Genomic DNA, 15,798 nt, shown 5'->3' with positions numbered 1-15,798 from the left:
AATATAGATTCAAGCCATGTAATAAAAAAGAAGACATAACTTTACCATATGAGTGCTTCCTTGCTGCTTGTCCCATCACTTGCGTGTTACAGCAACTACATTAAACTACACCACAATAAGCTATGTATTCTAATGTATTGTTCTCCTTCTTTTGGTTTATAGCCTACCACATTTCTGATGAAGGTCTTCTGACCGAAACATGTCAAGGGTCGAGGCTATTAATTAGTTTTTCTTTTGTGATAACTCAGTTGCAATGTATTAAGATCAAATGTATATGTCTTTCGTAATTGTATGAGATCACATTATTCACTATACACACTATTGATATGTGAAAAATCTAACTTCTTTTTACAACCTTTGACCTACTCACGGAACCTTGATTGTATGACTATTTGTTCAATACCACCTATACATTTGCTTAATATCAAACACTTTTGTTTTTCTAGTTGAGCATCGGTGGTCTCAGGAAAATCTCCATGAGCCCCAAACTTTGGCAAGAAGAAGAACCAGCCAGGCTACGGGAGCGCCTGCTGGCGCTTACTGACTCAAATGCAGATATTTATGTTTGGCAAACCCAGCCCAGTGGTTCTTAAAAAATAAAAGGAAAAGAAAAAAGACAATTATGGAGGGCTGGTGCGTAAAAAGATTTGTGCCTTAAGTTGCTCTCCCAGCTGTCCATTCAGTTTCCTTAGGCAATTTCTAAAAGAGGTCACACCACTCCAAAAGCTACAAACCTAGCCGAGAGATAAGCTGATACAGGGACCAAGACCCACCATAGACCTGTGATAACGGAATGTGAAATGGAGAGCTATAACCAACAGCAGCATTACATAGGTAGTCTGCCAGGATCCCATGAGAGAGGCTTTATTATGTGGAGCTATTTTTAAGAGACTTGGGGCCTCATCACAAGTCTGGCAGAGCGGTAAAAATGTGGCGTTAATGTTATTACAGCCACGTTACCTCTCCGCCCAACTATGAGATGGGTGGAAAGTTGGAGATTTACCTCCAGCTTTGAGCTGGGGATAAATCTGCCAATTGTCCACCCATCTTTGCCCCAATTATCGCTGCACTATTAATGCTGTGATAATTGCGTCAAAAATGGCCCATTGGGTCCAATGGACACAATATAAATGGGGATTTACGCCCCACCAAAACTATGGGATCTGGCGCTAATAGCGCTGGACCGAGATGCGGTAACGCTATTTGCATTGGACAGTATCCCGGTGGATTTACCACCAGGATACCGCCCACTCGTGATGAGGCCCTAGTGCTAGAAGAAGCCCTGAATTCAAAACAAAAACCACGGCACCTGGACGCGGTGACCTCAAATGGACAGAGAGGCCCTGTGGTTACTATCAGTAAGGTTAGTGGCTGGTCCTCTGTGGATAAAAGTAACATGGCAGAGAATACGAAAGTGTTATTACAATGGATGGTTAAGTTAATATAATAATGCTGACCCTCTTCCCCTCACTTCTCCAGAAAAGTGGTAAGGGGTTGAAGGAAAAGGGGTTAGATAGGTATTCCCAGGATGTACTATGCTTATGGGGGAAGCGTGGCAATGGGTCATGCAAGGTAACAAAAGAAGGAACAGGCATGCAAAGGGATGTGGGATAAATCTAAGAGTGCCTTAGAGGGAAAGAGGTATAAGAATGCATAGAGGTAATTCCTTATCTTCCCTAGGAGAATGCGGAACCATATGACTGTAATGCAGAGACCAATACGACAACTGGTTTGCGTTTTCTGGCCCCCTTTTTGATACTAGCAGGCCCAATTGCGCAGGTTGGCGGAGACCAGAGGTGGAGACTGCAATTTCCTCAATAATTACTCTTCTGCAGCAGGAAAATGTGACTAAGTCCAAGCGAAATAAAATGTAGAGATGGCCATTAGTAATCTCAAACAGATAGTTGCTATATATATGGTGCAGGCCCCCCAGTCTGAGAGCTCAGATAGATACCGTTGTTCAGTAAATCTTTCAGGAGATGATTGGGATTGTGAAAAGCATGCCCAGGTGGTCGAGAGGTGATGGAAAGGAAGATGGCTTTATAGTTTCTAATACAAAATGTTTTTCTGACTGATTCTGGAGATAATAGCCGCAAATATAATTATAACTCTATCCATTGTTAAAGAAGATTCCCTTACAACTGAGGGAAGGCTGCTATAATTGAGTGGTTCAATCTCTAAAATGGATATCTAGCTAGTGCCGTGCAGGACATTGTTCACATTAATAATACACGCTGGAAGCCCCAGATAGCTGATTTCAGCAGGGTAGCAGTCACCCCAGTATTGCAAGGTAAAATGCCTTAATTTGCTGTTATAAAACTAAGATGCTTAATAGATAATGGAAGACTAGACCACCTTTGTAAAATTCAAAATAGCCATTATATTTTTGCTTTGCTCCAATAGAGATTTTAAAAGGATAAAGTTGGCAGATTTGCCTGACCTACACTCCAAATAAGAACATAAACATTGTTTAGGGTAAATGGTTTGTCCTCATCATTGGTTTTGGCCTATTATAAGGGTGTATCATTATTAGAGACCCCCAATCTCCAACCAACATTTTTTCTTTTATATGTTATTGCGGCTATGTGTGATATTTTCGATTTTTATTTTTGTTTGTAGGTCACCTACTAAACGACCGATTTTTATAAAAAAAAAAGCGAGAAACCACATTAAATTTCCACACCCCCATCAATGCCAACTCCCCCTCTCTGACGCGATTAACCTGAAATCGGGTGGTGTGACTCCCCGAACTTCCCTCCCTCACCCCCTGCAATGCCCCTCCCCACCCGAGACTCCACCTATCCTCAATCCAACACAAACACCTAACACAAACACACGCACACATACCTCCTCTCTCTCGACGCCGCTTCAGGCACTCGTGTGCGACAGCGGCATGACAGTTCATTTTAGAAAGACTGCTTTGTGCAGACACGGAGCGGTCTTTCAAAATGGATTGTTTTTGCAGTCATTTTCTTTTAAAAACGACTGCTTCACTTAGGAGCGTTGTTGCAGCACGGTAAATACAATATACAGAATTCATAATTGAGAAATCTTACGGAATCAGTACCTGAGATCAGACTATCAGGGTGAGACATCTTCATTTCATAAACATTTAGTGACATATTAAGAGCTTATTATGAATAGATACTAACGTAAAACGCTCTCATTTTTATCGTTCCCAAACCACCATGGTTTTCCCTATAATTATGTTGCCATTTATGTTTTGCAATATTTTTCCGTTTTCCAATATTATTAACACACTGTTTTCGTACGTGGTACTGGCAAAATGTATATTGTCTGTTTCTAACGGTCTTTTTTCTTTATCATACATGGAACCATTGTGCATAGTCTATTGTCCTTGATAAAGACCTGTTGCTTGAAACACCTATTGACAAGGACCTTGGTGACAATAGTCAACGGTGTGATTAGAACAATAATGAATCTTGATATTTTTTTTTGAATCGCGAATACAGTTGCTGTTATACATATGTGTGTTTTTTGGACTAATGATTGTAATATATTTATGCGCAAAAGTACACACCTCTAATTGGAATTTTTGGCAATATATACTGGCATTTTTAAGTATGCCACTGTAATGAGTACATATGCAGGTTCAAAACATTATTTACGAATCTCAAGTTTTTTTTTTACAAATGGGAACGGGCATGGGATCGACGTTGGGCAACTGCAGCACTTTTAACTGTCAAATTCGTAACCCTCATGTACACTGCTTTGAACAGTAAGGGTAGGGATCAGTCAGAATGCCTGGGAAAGGCTAAACTACATCTTGAACTTCAGGTTGAATGTTTTGAATTCCATGGCCAATCTAACAATACTGGAATTTTCGTGGTGCCCTCAATTGCAGAGAAATGAGCAGGAGATCAGAGTGATTTTGTTGCTGACCTATTTAAGAACATTGAAGTGGACCATACCCATTACAATGCACACTGCTCACAGGACCCCAGGATTGTGAGATAACAAAAGGGACCTAAGATGATTCTGATCAATCTTTTGACCTTTTGGGTTAGGGAGTTTAACTCGTTGTTGCTTTAAAGTCTTACAGATCAGCATTTACTGAGGTTTTAACATAGTTCTTATTGTCAGATTAGAGCTAAAAAGTAAATGGGAGGAGATGGACATTGAAGGAAATCAACTGGGACACTCCTGAAGCTCGGCTACCTGATTCAAACTATTCTCCTTGGATAAAATTGGGGTAATACTTCCCTGATGATAACGACAGAAAGGATGGCAGAAGAAGCTGTAACATTGCTAACAAGGGTAGTCGAGGTCCCCTATAGCATTGGTTTGAGATGTCTGATCTGGGTCCAAGTGTGAAAGGTGTTTTAATATTTTCAATTTTCGAATGCATTAGTAAGTTATTCTGCTTTGTTTGAGGCTCCTTTTAATTTTGTTTTTTCTTTGGAAGGCGTTGTGCCAGGAAAGTTTGGATGTGCAGGTGCGGGCAGGCTTTTCTTGCCTATGAGTGGTCACAGCAGGCTCAAAGTCTACCCCAACTCTCAGAGATGGTTCAATTGTTTTAATTGAATGTTTCATCGGGGTGCTGGGGGCCGTCCCCTTTCTCTCATCTAGAAACACATGTTTCACCCTAACTCTGGCATCCCTACTACCAATGTTAGTATAGACTGAATATTGACCCCTTCTGTCGAATTGCTAGTCTGGTTGCTTGGGGTGACATGAAGGCAGCAACCTCTGCTATCTAGATGCCCATAGGGACATCCTAAACTCACCGTCCACTATCAGTTGGTTAGTGGCTACCAGGGGCTGTGGGGTGGATGTTCCTTCAGGCACTCCTCCCCACTTGGTCTTCTTTGTCTTGCGCCCTGATGTTCCTCTCTATACTCTCCTTCTGCCAACGCCATCAAACTTCACTACTACTCCTTGCATCTTCCTCATCTATCCCTCTGATGTCTCACACTCCTTCTAACTGCCTCCACCCTTTGATGTTACTACTCCCTCCTACCTTTAACTATCCACTCCTATACACTACTTCTCCCTCCTCCCCACTTCTCCTCTTCTCCGCCTTCTCCACTCAGTCACACTTCTTTCACTCTCATGACTTAAAATGCACTCTTCCAAAAATCCCACTCTCTAGTCTCACACGCATACTCACTACCACATGCACTTAGCAACCAATACCTCACTTGTTCTACAATTCGCTTCCACGTGTTTTGCCACCATTTTCCGCCTGTTGGTCTCTTGGTCTGCCACCACCACCTCCTCCTCCTCTGACCTCGCCTGCAGAGCCGAAAATGACCTAGGGTTTCTTTTAACCCGAACCCCCTGCCCCCCCACTCCCAGTAACACTGATTGGTTGTCTGACAATCCAACCCAGTCTTCCTCACCCAGGAGTCGTCTCATACAACAAATGTTTTATATAGCACTCTATACTGCCTCTTTTCTCTATGCAGGGTTGCCGCAGAACAACAATGGTGCTCCAGGTTGTACAGTGTCAAAGTTCCAGTTAGGGGGGGCTGACCTAGCTTCCCCCAAGGTAAGTCACTGTTTGTGGGCGAGTCTATTTTTAGTCCCAGGTGGTCTAGGATTTCCTCAGTGGGTCACTTTGGTGCTGGGGAGCAGTGATCTGCATGTCGGGTGGCCCTGTAGCTTGCCTGCTCCAACCTACACTCTGTACCTCATTGCTCTGGTTCACCTCTACAAGGTGTATGGTGTAGAGTGCTGCTGAGTTGTGCCTCTTCTGTTAACCTGGATTGTGGTTGGAAGCCTGTGGCTGAAATGTTCGAGGGAGAAAAGACAAAGTTATTTTTCTGAAAAAAATAACCACGCCCACTCCCCCACCGCCCACCCCCTACCCCCTATTTACCTTGTGGCAGTACACTTCACTGTGCACCGCCAACTCACTGTGTTCCTGTGATGCCTGTTCCCTTTCAGTTCCGTGATCGGGAACCGGCACCGCAGGGTCCTTTCCTTTTTTTGTTTTTTTTTACTTTTTAGGGGATAGGCTGTGAGAGAAACCCCCACAACCCCTATTGACAGTATAGTGAACAAGGGTGCAGGGGACACTCCCGCAGCCCTTGCCACTTAATGGAGGATTTGGTCAAACTTTTTGACCGTTTGGAATTTTTGGTCTTTTTTGACGTTTCCGTAAACTCCCTCTCCGGCTGCAGTGTTGTTTTTTGTTCTGAAACAGAGACAAAGAACCAGATTAGCATGTGTAATAAGGGGCATGGGATGATGCGTATGGGTACTGGCCATGTACAGACAGGCCCTTAGGGAGGGGACAAACATTGGGGCTCTTTCAACTGCCACTTCCACCTATGGGGGTAGTACTGACTTCCACGCTGGTAGACCTCCAATCCCATGCTGAGAGCGGTTCCCATCTCCTCTTGGCCTGGGGTTCCCCTCTTGAGAAGGTCCGTCTACTGACCTTGTTACAGAGTGTGTATCATTTATTTGTATGTATGCAGATGACTAATTTATGCTGGAGGAGGTGAAGAGGGGTGGTGAGTGGAAAAGAGAAGGTTGAGTGTTATGAGGTTGGAACCCAAATTAGAAAATTAAAGGTTAGATCTATGAATGAATATTATTGAAATCAATGGCAGCAGACTAAGACATGTTCATGGAACATGAACAGCATTAGCTGATATAAGCCATAGACGGTGCTAGCTGATCGCCCTTCGTGGGATTTAATGTCTTACCTGATAAAAGGCTAGATCATACAACTGGGAGAGCTCTATGCCCTTGGACTAAAATTAGAATAGAGGTTGAGTAGCTGTCTAATATGCTTTCTTTAAAAGAAGTTTGGAAGGAGAACAAATCAAAGAAGCAGAATTTTCTAATTTTGAAAAGTTAAGCCGTATCAACTTCTGTTATTCGTCTAATGATGCAGCAAACTCTGCTGAGTATGGTGGAGTTTGTATTAGTGATTAATAGCGCTGCGCAATGTTTTGTGATTTCCCTTTGCATACTTTGTGAAGTTTACTGAAAAGGATCGCAAAGTTCATTAAGTTTTCCTGCCATCAACATTAAATGCCCACAAATCGGGTTTTGTGGTCATGTAAGTATGCACTAGAACATTTACCATAATATAGAGTTCTCTGCTGGTGCTGTGCCTTTTCCCCTCTGCAAACAGGTTGAACCAACTAACACATTATGCCAACTTATTACTTGCCAAACCCAGGAAGTGGGTACAGAGAAGGCTTCCCATTAAATATTCCTGAGATTATTTTTTGCAATCTACTTACCTTTAGGTAAAATGGGTGCTAGAGATGCTCTTGACATGCACTGGAGGCAACAATCATGCTAGACAGTATACAAATTCCACTTACTGTTTTTCTCTTGTGGCTGCCCTAGGAGTAAGATTCACTACATTCTTGTGACTGAAGATTCTGGATGCATCCTTTGGTCTGCTGTGTGATCCTCACATTTTATTCTAATAAATGTAATTAGTAATTGCCTGTGTTTGCATATGAGTCAATTGGTTAATTATTGTAGATATTTTATTATTTTTTCAATATTTTTGAGAGGGATGATTGTGCTTTTACTTTTATCTTGTCTTTGCAATGTATTATTCTAATGGATTGCATCCTCCCACTGATTCCTCATCTCTGATATATACATATCAGGCTTTGCAGACTAGAAAGAAAAATTCAACAGCAGAGGGTGCTGTGCAGCATCAAGTGGGTGTCCCTCGATCGTTACCATTCCCGTGAATGGATGTGACTTAGATGACAGTATTAATAGCACGCACTGTGCCCATTGCCTCAATTCCGTTATCCTGCATGCACAGCATGCCCTCAGAATGATTCGACTAGCCTTTGTGATTCTACTTCATATTTCTTATTGAATTTCTCAAAATGATCTATGCTGAAAACAAGCTTTGAGTGATGTGCATACTGTGACTCAAAGATGTTGATCACAGATCTGCACAGAATATGTCTCCGGTGCCTCAGGATGGAGCACAAAGTTATTGAGTGTGGCTCCTGCCAGTCAATGACCAGTAAAGCCTTAAAAGGGAGAAGGTCGAAACTCGCCCTAGGTTGGTCCGTTTCTAAGTCCCCATCTTCTACTCCTTCCAAGATAAAATCTTCCGAAGGTAGGAGCTCTACTGGAGACAAGTCTTTAGAAAGGCCAAAGAAACGCTGCAAACATGGCAATTGTTGTGATCTAGAAGCGATTCCTGTCACTCTTCATCATCAACATAAAAAGTCAAAGAAAAAATGCCATTGTTCCTCATCTTTCCACTCCTCACCTGACAAGCGTCAGGGATGTTTTCCCCAATAAAACCGCCTCAGCAGCTGAATGGGGAAGGTTCTATCAAAAAATGATCAATGTGTTTTGGAAAGAGGCCTCTCCTGGTCCTTCGAAAGAGTCAAACAAGGCTACTGCTCCCACTGTGTCTTCCAAGGCCGGCAGGCCAAAGGCTTGAACCCGCATGGCCAAAATCCAGACTCAGAAGACCTCCGGGATGTCATCTCGAGTAGCCTCGACATTGTTGAATACTGGGACTTCATCTATGGAAAAGGCTTCAGGGACTTGTTTGTCGAAGGAGTTGATGTTGAAGGGCCTTTTGATGTCGACCTCAGATCCAATGATGTGTTTCACACCTCAGCCAAAAAAGTATTTTTCAAGTCTTTTGGATCCATCTTTGAGGAAGGCGAAGAAGATGGTGATGTTATACCTTTTAGGCATGAACACTTCGGAACACCTAATGTTCCAGAGGAATTGATCTCTGATCAGTCTCGTATAAAGGATCTAGCTGCTTGCCTTAAGGATGCCAGTGGCCTAGATACCTCCCCTGAGGTTGAATTCAATACGCCTGATGTGAATGCTCACCCAAATGTGGCATATAAAACTGTTACGAACTGGGTGATAGAATATTTGGGCTGGGGGCATCCTGAAAAGGACATAACTCCGGGTAACCTAACAGACTTCCTGGGTAGATCTTTTCACAAAGAGCCTGTGCTTCCTTCTCAAACAGCTCTTAAAAAAAACTATTTTAGAAAATTGGCAAAAACCTGACACCATTCATGTTGTGAACAAGGAGTTAGAAAAAAAGTACAGACCATCATCAATTGACCCTGACTTTCATTTCAGACACCCTACTCCATAGCGTTTGGTAGTGCAGGTGGCTACTTCCACCTCCAGAGCAGCAGCTTATCTGACCATCACAACAGATGGGGACTATAAAACATATGATGCACTATCCAACAGGGTATTTTCTGCCTTGAGGAATGTCACTCAAGGCCATTAATGCATCTTGTGCTCTGGCAAATACACATACACTTTATGGAACGTAGTTTTTCCAGGCAGCAGAAAAAATCCTGGAGGAGGAGATGAGTGATGGTGGTAATAATATTATTAACGATGGCAAAGAGGCTTCTTGTCATTCCCTCCAATCAGGGCTTGATGCATCAGACGGCGTTGGCTGGTGTATGGGCTTGAATGCGGTAATCAGATGATTTGCATGTTTATACAAGTCTGTTTTTTTCCCAGACTTTCAATCAAGGCTCCTGGATATTGGGATAATCTTGCACATGACGTCCCTTCTTTCCAGAGGAGAGCCCCTTTCCATGAGGCTAGGGAGATGAGGCCTTTAACCAATAGTCCCCCTAGGGGTGGTAACATGCGGGAGGATCTCATGGGGGGTGGGAGATACCCCTCCTGGGGACAAGGACCTTTCTGGGACACGGCCCCTTTATCTCCCAACCCCACAGGGTAATAACGCCCAACCCTTCCTTACTGATGACAGCGACTATGGGGGTCATTATGGGTTTCTGAGTATCCTGCCGGTAATTCCGGTGGGATACCAGGAAACTGACCTACGGGTACCATCGCCTGATATTCCAGTGTTACTGGGATATTACACGTGCCACGTCATTTCCCGTTCTATGAAGTTCCATTGGGAGAACTGCCAGTATTTATGGCCACAGTAGTGCTGGTGCCGGAAATACCAGCAGTTGTTTGCCAGTGGGGGACTGGTTTACATCCAGCTCTTGGCTTGGCTGGTGGTAAGTCAGTCAACCACCACCAGAAAACTTATATATCAGTCCGGAAACATGCTGATATATGGAAATACCAGCACTTTTTTTCCAGACCGGCATACTCCCAATGAGGGCCTATGTGTTACTGTAACGTGCCAGACAGTCTCAGTATGTTAAATCTTGGGACAAAGAAGAACCCAAGAACACCACAGTAAATCATGAAAAGTACTTGACCAGCTGTTCTAAATCAAACTGATGTTACGCTGGGGCAGTCCCAGCTACTTAAGCTAAACAGTAAAGACGGATGAGAGGAGCGACATGTGGAAGGAGAAGTTAGTTAGAAACAGGGTGTTCGAAGGCTGTGTCGAAGCATTGTGAATGGACAAGACTGAATCAAGGCACGCCAGGAAATGGTCTCGCCTGTCAGCTGAGAGTCGACAACCTTGAAGCTGAGAGTGAGTGTGGTGGCAGCGTGACCTGTGATGAGTGGACCGTGTAGTTCAACTACTATGCTGAGACTGCCAACTGGTGTAGAGCCACGTTGGCAATTGCAAGAGAAGTATAAGGAACTGTGGTGGTTGCACGACCTGTAACCGGTGGACTAGCTTGTCTGAAACTTGCACCCTGACTGCCAACAGTAACAGGCCGCGAAGTCAAGTTAGCCAAAGAAGAGTAGAAGAAGAAAGACAGAGAAACTTGCAACCCCTGGGGAAACCGGTGAAGAGTTCCCTGAAAGAAGGTAACCAGAAAAATAATAAGTCTGAGAGGGGGTTCGGAAAATCTAAAATGGTGAAATAAGAAGACAAGAGAGAAGTACATCATTTTGTGAGGCAACTCCCTGGTCAGTTCCATAAGACTGCGGTATTGAAGATTCAAGATGGACTCTGGGAGCTTCTTCCTCGTCCCAGTGGGGGCAAGTTAAAAGACAGTCTTCAAGTACGAAGTCCGTGGAGAGAATTTAAGGAACTGATAAGGAATCTGAACTTGAAGTAACTTAAGACAAACCTGTTTTAGATTGGTTGAGTTAGAGAAAACCACCTCTAGGGATAGGGAAAGATAGTTTTCGTTAAGAAAGGTTTATAACTAAAACTTTAAGAGCCTGGTCAGACTCCTCATTGTATTTCAGCACAATATCCCCTTTGACACTTTCAACCTTTTTGGAGCAAAAGCTGACGACAGTTTAGAAAAACTTCAAGCCTCTAAAGCTGCTGTGAAATCATCAGGAGCAGCCATTCCTCAGCCACAGCAACAATACCCACCTGTGCAGGCTTGGAGAGGGCATTCTTTTCACTACTACTTCTCTTTTGGACAAAGGGGAAGAGGTCAGGTTACACAAATAGGATAAAGGAGGTTCTCGCGTTCCCCTAGGACAGGTGGAGGGAGAACTGCTTAGACAGTCACCTCCTCTTTGCCCTCTGCCACGCCCATCTGCAAGAATGGTGTTGCATTACTTCAGATGTATGGGTGCTGTAGACAGTGGCCCGGGGGTACTGTCTCCCATTCCTAAAAAGACCTCCCGATTGTCCCCTGAACGAGCAATCTGTTCAGAACCAGATCCGCACCTTCTACAGGGGATTCTTTCCATATTGGAGAAAGGTGGTGAGGAAAGTGTACCTGTAGTGGAACAATACCAAGGTAGGTATGCCACCTATTTTCTAGTTCCCAAGAAAGACTGAGGGCTGCAAACCATCTTGGACCAGAGATGTTTGAGCAAGTTCTTCTGGAAGGACAGATTCAAGATGGTCATTCTTTCACAGATGCTCCAGGCCCTTCAGCTCCAGGATTGGATGTTGTCACTCGATCACAGGACTTAATTTCATGTGCCTTTACATCTCAAACACAAAAGTACCTGAGATTCACCATTGGCAGTTCTCACTATCAGTTTTGAGTTCTGCCTTTCGGGCTGAACGTAACGTCTGGTTTCTGTGAGGTTAAGACACAAAGATTGGGACCTCCGGGAAGACGTGATAGCAGTGTTGCTTTTGGCCAGAAGACCAGCAACAAAAGCACTATACCAATGCTGTTAGAACAGGTTTTGCAGATGATGTGGAGCTAAAGATATTGGTGTTTGTACTTACAATACACCTGCAATGCTTTCTATTTTACTGCACCCACCGCATCAGGGGCTGCAGGTTGCTACCATCAAGGATTACCAGGTGGCTTTATTTTTAAATGCACTCCAGTGCAAGGCTTTTACTTTAAGATGCCAATTGGCATTCAATTCCTCAAGACATTGACAAATACTTTATCCACCGGTCCCCTTTCATGTCCCGTCCTGGGATTTGAACCTGGTATTAACCTTCTTAATGGGAGCTCTATTGGAGCCTCTCCATTCTTGTCCATTCAGATTGCTAATTTCAAAAACAATCTTTTTGGTAGCCATCATTTCTGCTCGCAGAGTGAGTGAGCTACAAACCCACCCATCTAAACCTCCTATTACAATATTTTCAAAGGAGAAGGTAGTCTTGAGGGTTCCTCCCTTCTTACTTCCTTCCAAAGGTTGTGCCCGAATGCCACTTGACACAGAAAATATCACTACTGGCTTTTTACCCACCTCCGCACCCTTCTAAGGATGTTGCCAGGTCACACAGGCTAGACCCAAAAAGGGCTCTTAGCTGCTACATTTCTAGGATGGAAAATGTGAAGCAAGATGACCAGCTATTTATTAGCTATACCGGCCAGAGGCTAGTCCAAGCCATGACCAAACAAACTTGGATCATCCTCTGCATTTCGGAGTGCTACTCCATTGCAGAAAGGATGCCCCTGACAACCTGAGAGTCCATTCCACCAGCGGAGTGGCTACCACTTTCTCTCTTCATAGAGATGTTCCAGTGAGGGGCATTTGTAATGCTTCCACATGGTCCTCACTACACACGTTCTCAAAGCAAAACTGCTTAGATACGTTGTCATGTCAAGATGCTCGGTTTGGAAGAGCAGTTCTGCACAACATCAATCAATACTGACAAAATCCACTGTTCCCACCTCCATTTCCAAAACTGCTATTGGAGTCTATCAAAGATGAGTTATCTGTGGGAGGACACAATCCATTAGAACAACAAATGACTTTCCCCATGGTAATGTTTGTTTTACTGGATGTTCCTCCCAGGGATTCCTCATCTCCCTCCCAACCTACGCTCTGACTGTGGGTGCATTTTTCAATTTTCTTCTCTGTTTCATTGCCCATGCAGGTGATGTAATCCTCAATTTGGCTGTGCAGAAAGAGGGAAAAACTAAGAACTGAGGCAATGGGCGCAGTGCATGCTATTTATACTCAACAACATCGTGTCCAGATGTGGGGACTGGTAACCATTGAGGGACATCAACTCAATGCCACACAGTGCCTTCTGCTGTAGAAAAATACAATTTCTGAGTCTGTAAAGCAGGACATAGATGATATCAAAGATGAGGAATATGTGGGAGGAACATCCAGAAGAAAGACCATTACAGGGAGTAAGTAATTTGTTCTTAGTTTGAAGAGGGAGAGGGGTAGTTGCAGGCAAGCCCAAAGTGAGGAAGGAGGAAAGGGCAGTGGGCGCATTGTGGCTGCTGGAACTGAAGCCATTTTGTTTGTTCGGAATAGGACAAAATGACTGAGGGCAAAAAGTCTGACCCCCATTTTTCTGCAGATATATATGTGGGGGGGGGGGGGTAAAGTTAATAAAAATGTATAGGGGTAGTCAGACTTTTGCATTCAGTCATTTCACGCAGATCAGTTTGTTCAGCCCTCTTCTTTATTCAGTATGCTTACATGCTGGCCCCTGCCATGCCCTTTGTTTTCCAGTTGAGGAGGGTGTGGAGGACCGAGGGGCTTGGAGTTAAGGTACAACAATATTTGAATTTACTATTATGGATTTGGCTATGTGTTTTATTTTTGCCCCACAGAATGAATACTCTGCCATTGTAATCCATAATTATATTGAACATGCACTTTACATTAGGAACAACATTTTCATTACCGAAATCTTAGGAATATGCAATGCACACTTTTCTTTAGAAACCAACTGCCATCCATTGCCATTTTATGCAAATTAATATATTAATCTTTGGAAGTTTTAATTGGTTTGATTTAACTTTTATGATTATATAGTTATTTGATGGATTTTAATGTTATTGTGCCTCATTAGAAGTGTAGAGGTCTGGAATGAATGTGCCGTAATTCTGTTTACAGGCACATTTCTGGATGACCATACTACAAGTTTGGTGGTGGGGTGGCCGGATTAACCTCCAGCTGAAAGCTGGAGGTAAGTCCACCACTTCACCAGCAAAAATTGCTAGTATTACCGGCACCTGCATTACTGGCAAATCCCCCCCCCCCCATGGAGTCCTATTGAACTCCACGAAATGGGGATTTACCACCCTTACCGGCACTTGAAAATCTGCTAGTAATTCTGGCCGATCGGGTGCCAGTAACAGTGATTCCGTTTATTGGTATCCTAGCGGTATTACTGCCAGGATACCAGCATACTCTTAATGAGGCCCATTGTATTTGTGTTTTGTACACTTATGGAATTAGGTTTATTTTTCCGAAATAAAGTTTTGAGGAAAGAGAAAATGTCTTGTGAAACGTATACAGTTTTAATGCATTTTTTGTATTCACTTTGTATACCATTTATTGTAATTGTGCACATTTCTCAAAACTATATGCATATTGCATACACCATAATATTCTTCCACAGAAGCAAGCTGGAGCAGGCCGGAAACTGCCCACCTCGAGTATGGCATGATGATAACCCCTCAGTTCATTAAAGGGTCTATTACAGCAGCTGCCTTTTAGGCACTAAGTGCATTCTTTAGTACAGGAACCCATAGAGAACAAGTAAGTGCTGCTTATTCTGAGCCCATGCCCCACTCAGTTTAGATCATAGGAAAAGAAGGTGACTGGCACTGTAGTGCTCAATAAAGCCTTCAGTGGTGAGGTTCAGTCATAGGCGATGGGGCAAGTACTAAAAACATAGCAACAAGGTCTAGCTTTGAGTCCAGCTAAGGCAATTCCTTCGGAAGAAGGTACAAATGGCAGTGTGAGTAGGCATTCCTCAACATTACAGCTTTTAAGGGATGATGCCAGTGGCCCACTGTTAAAATGAAGATAAAGAAGTACCAATGCTCTTCAGTAATAACGATGACGCCACTGCTGTTAGCTCTGAACAGGTGCATGCAGGTTCAACTGAGAAGCAGCAGGAGCATAGCACAAAGCAAACAGCATCTCTGCTACTCTTCAATGCTCTTTTTCTGCCCAAGAAAAAGAAATTAAGCCAGAGAGGGTTAAAGCATTCTAAATAGGTTTGGAAGCACAGTGGTAGCAACAGACACCAGTATAACACCACTAGGGCCTCCTGATGATTTTCTGTGTTATTCATTACTGAGTCTGCCAGTACCACCACCAAAATAAGACGTTCTGTTGCTGACTTTTATCAGTGTGAAACGACGCGCACCAAGGGCTGGACCTTTTTCACTATTGATAAGAACAATTAGCAAATGACAATGTGCACCGATGTGCATTATTGTAAACGAGCAAAGCAAAAGAGAGGATTACTTAAATGTATAGAATTAATCTTAAGCTCTGGGGATCACTCCAGGCCAGTGTTCTACTGCCTGCCAAATCATTACAGAAAGAGGACTGACCATGTGAAAATTAGGTTTGGTCCCAACCTTAAAAGGGCAGTCCTACCCAGACTCCCTCGTCACATCCCTTCTGCACGAGACCACAAGCAAAATATTATGGTCTCATTTGGAATCCTTAGTGAGGTGCATTTTGGGTTTGTAGACCCAGCTAACTCGTGACGGAAGCACAACGCTTTTAACACGTTTGTAATGCAACACAAATGTGAAGTATTGT

The 15,798-nt window shown here is 43.4% G+C and overlaps 1 protein-coding gene across 4 annotated transcripts in view; it reads left to right on the top strand.

Annotated features, from left to right (window-relative positions):
- CPNE2 (copine 2) overlaps positions 1 to 15,798 on the top strand; it is a 947,004-nt gene that overhangs the window by 143,660 nt on the left and 787,546 nt on the right. Inside the window, exon 2 of one of the 4 annotated variants that reach the window (XM_069653488.1) lies at positions 5,430 to 5,512. The exons of the other annotated variants lie outside the window; for them this stretch is intronic. The gene's annotated coding sequence lies outside the window, so the exon portion shown is untranslated. The remainder of the gene's footprint in view (positions 1 to 5,429; positions 5,513 to 15,798) is intronic. 4 annotated transcript variants of the gene reach the window in all.

This window comes from Ambystoma mexicanum, chromosome 1p (genome assembly GCF_040938575.1).
Source record: "Ambystoma mexicanum isolate Mex_15411 chromosome 1p, UKY_AmexF1_1, whole genome shotgun sequence".
NCBI classification, from domain to species: domain Eukaryota; kingdom Metazoa; phylum Chordata; class Amphibia; order Caudata; family Ambystomatidae; genus Ambystoma; species Ambystoma mexicanum.
The sequence above is the reverse complement of the archived record's forward strand: the minus strand, read 5'-3'. Positions and strand labels throughout refer to the sequence as shown.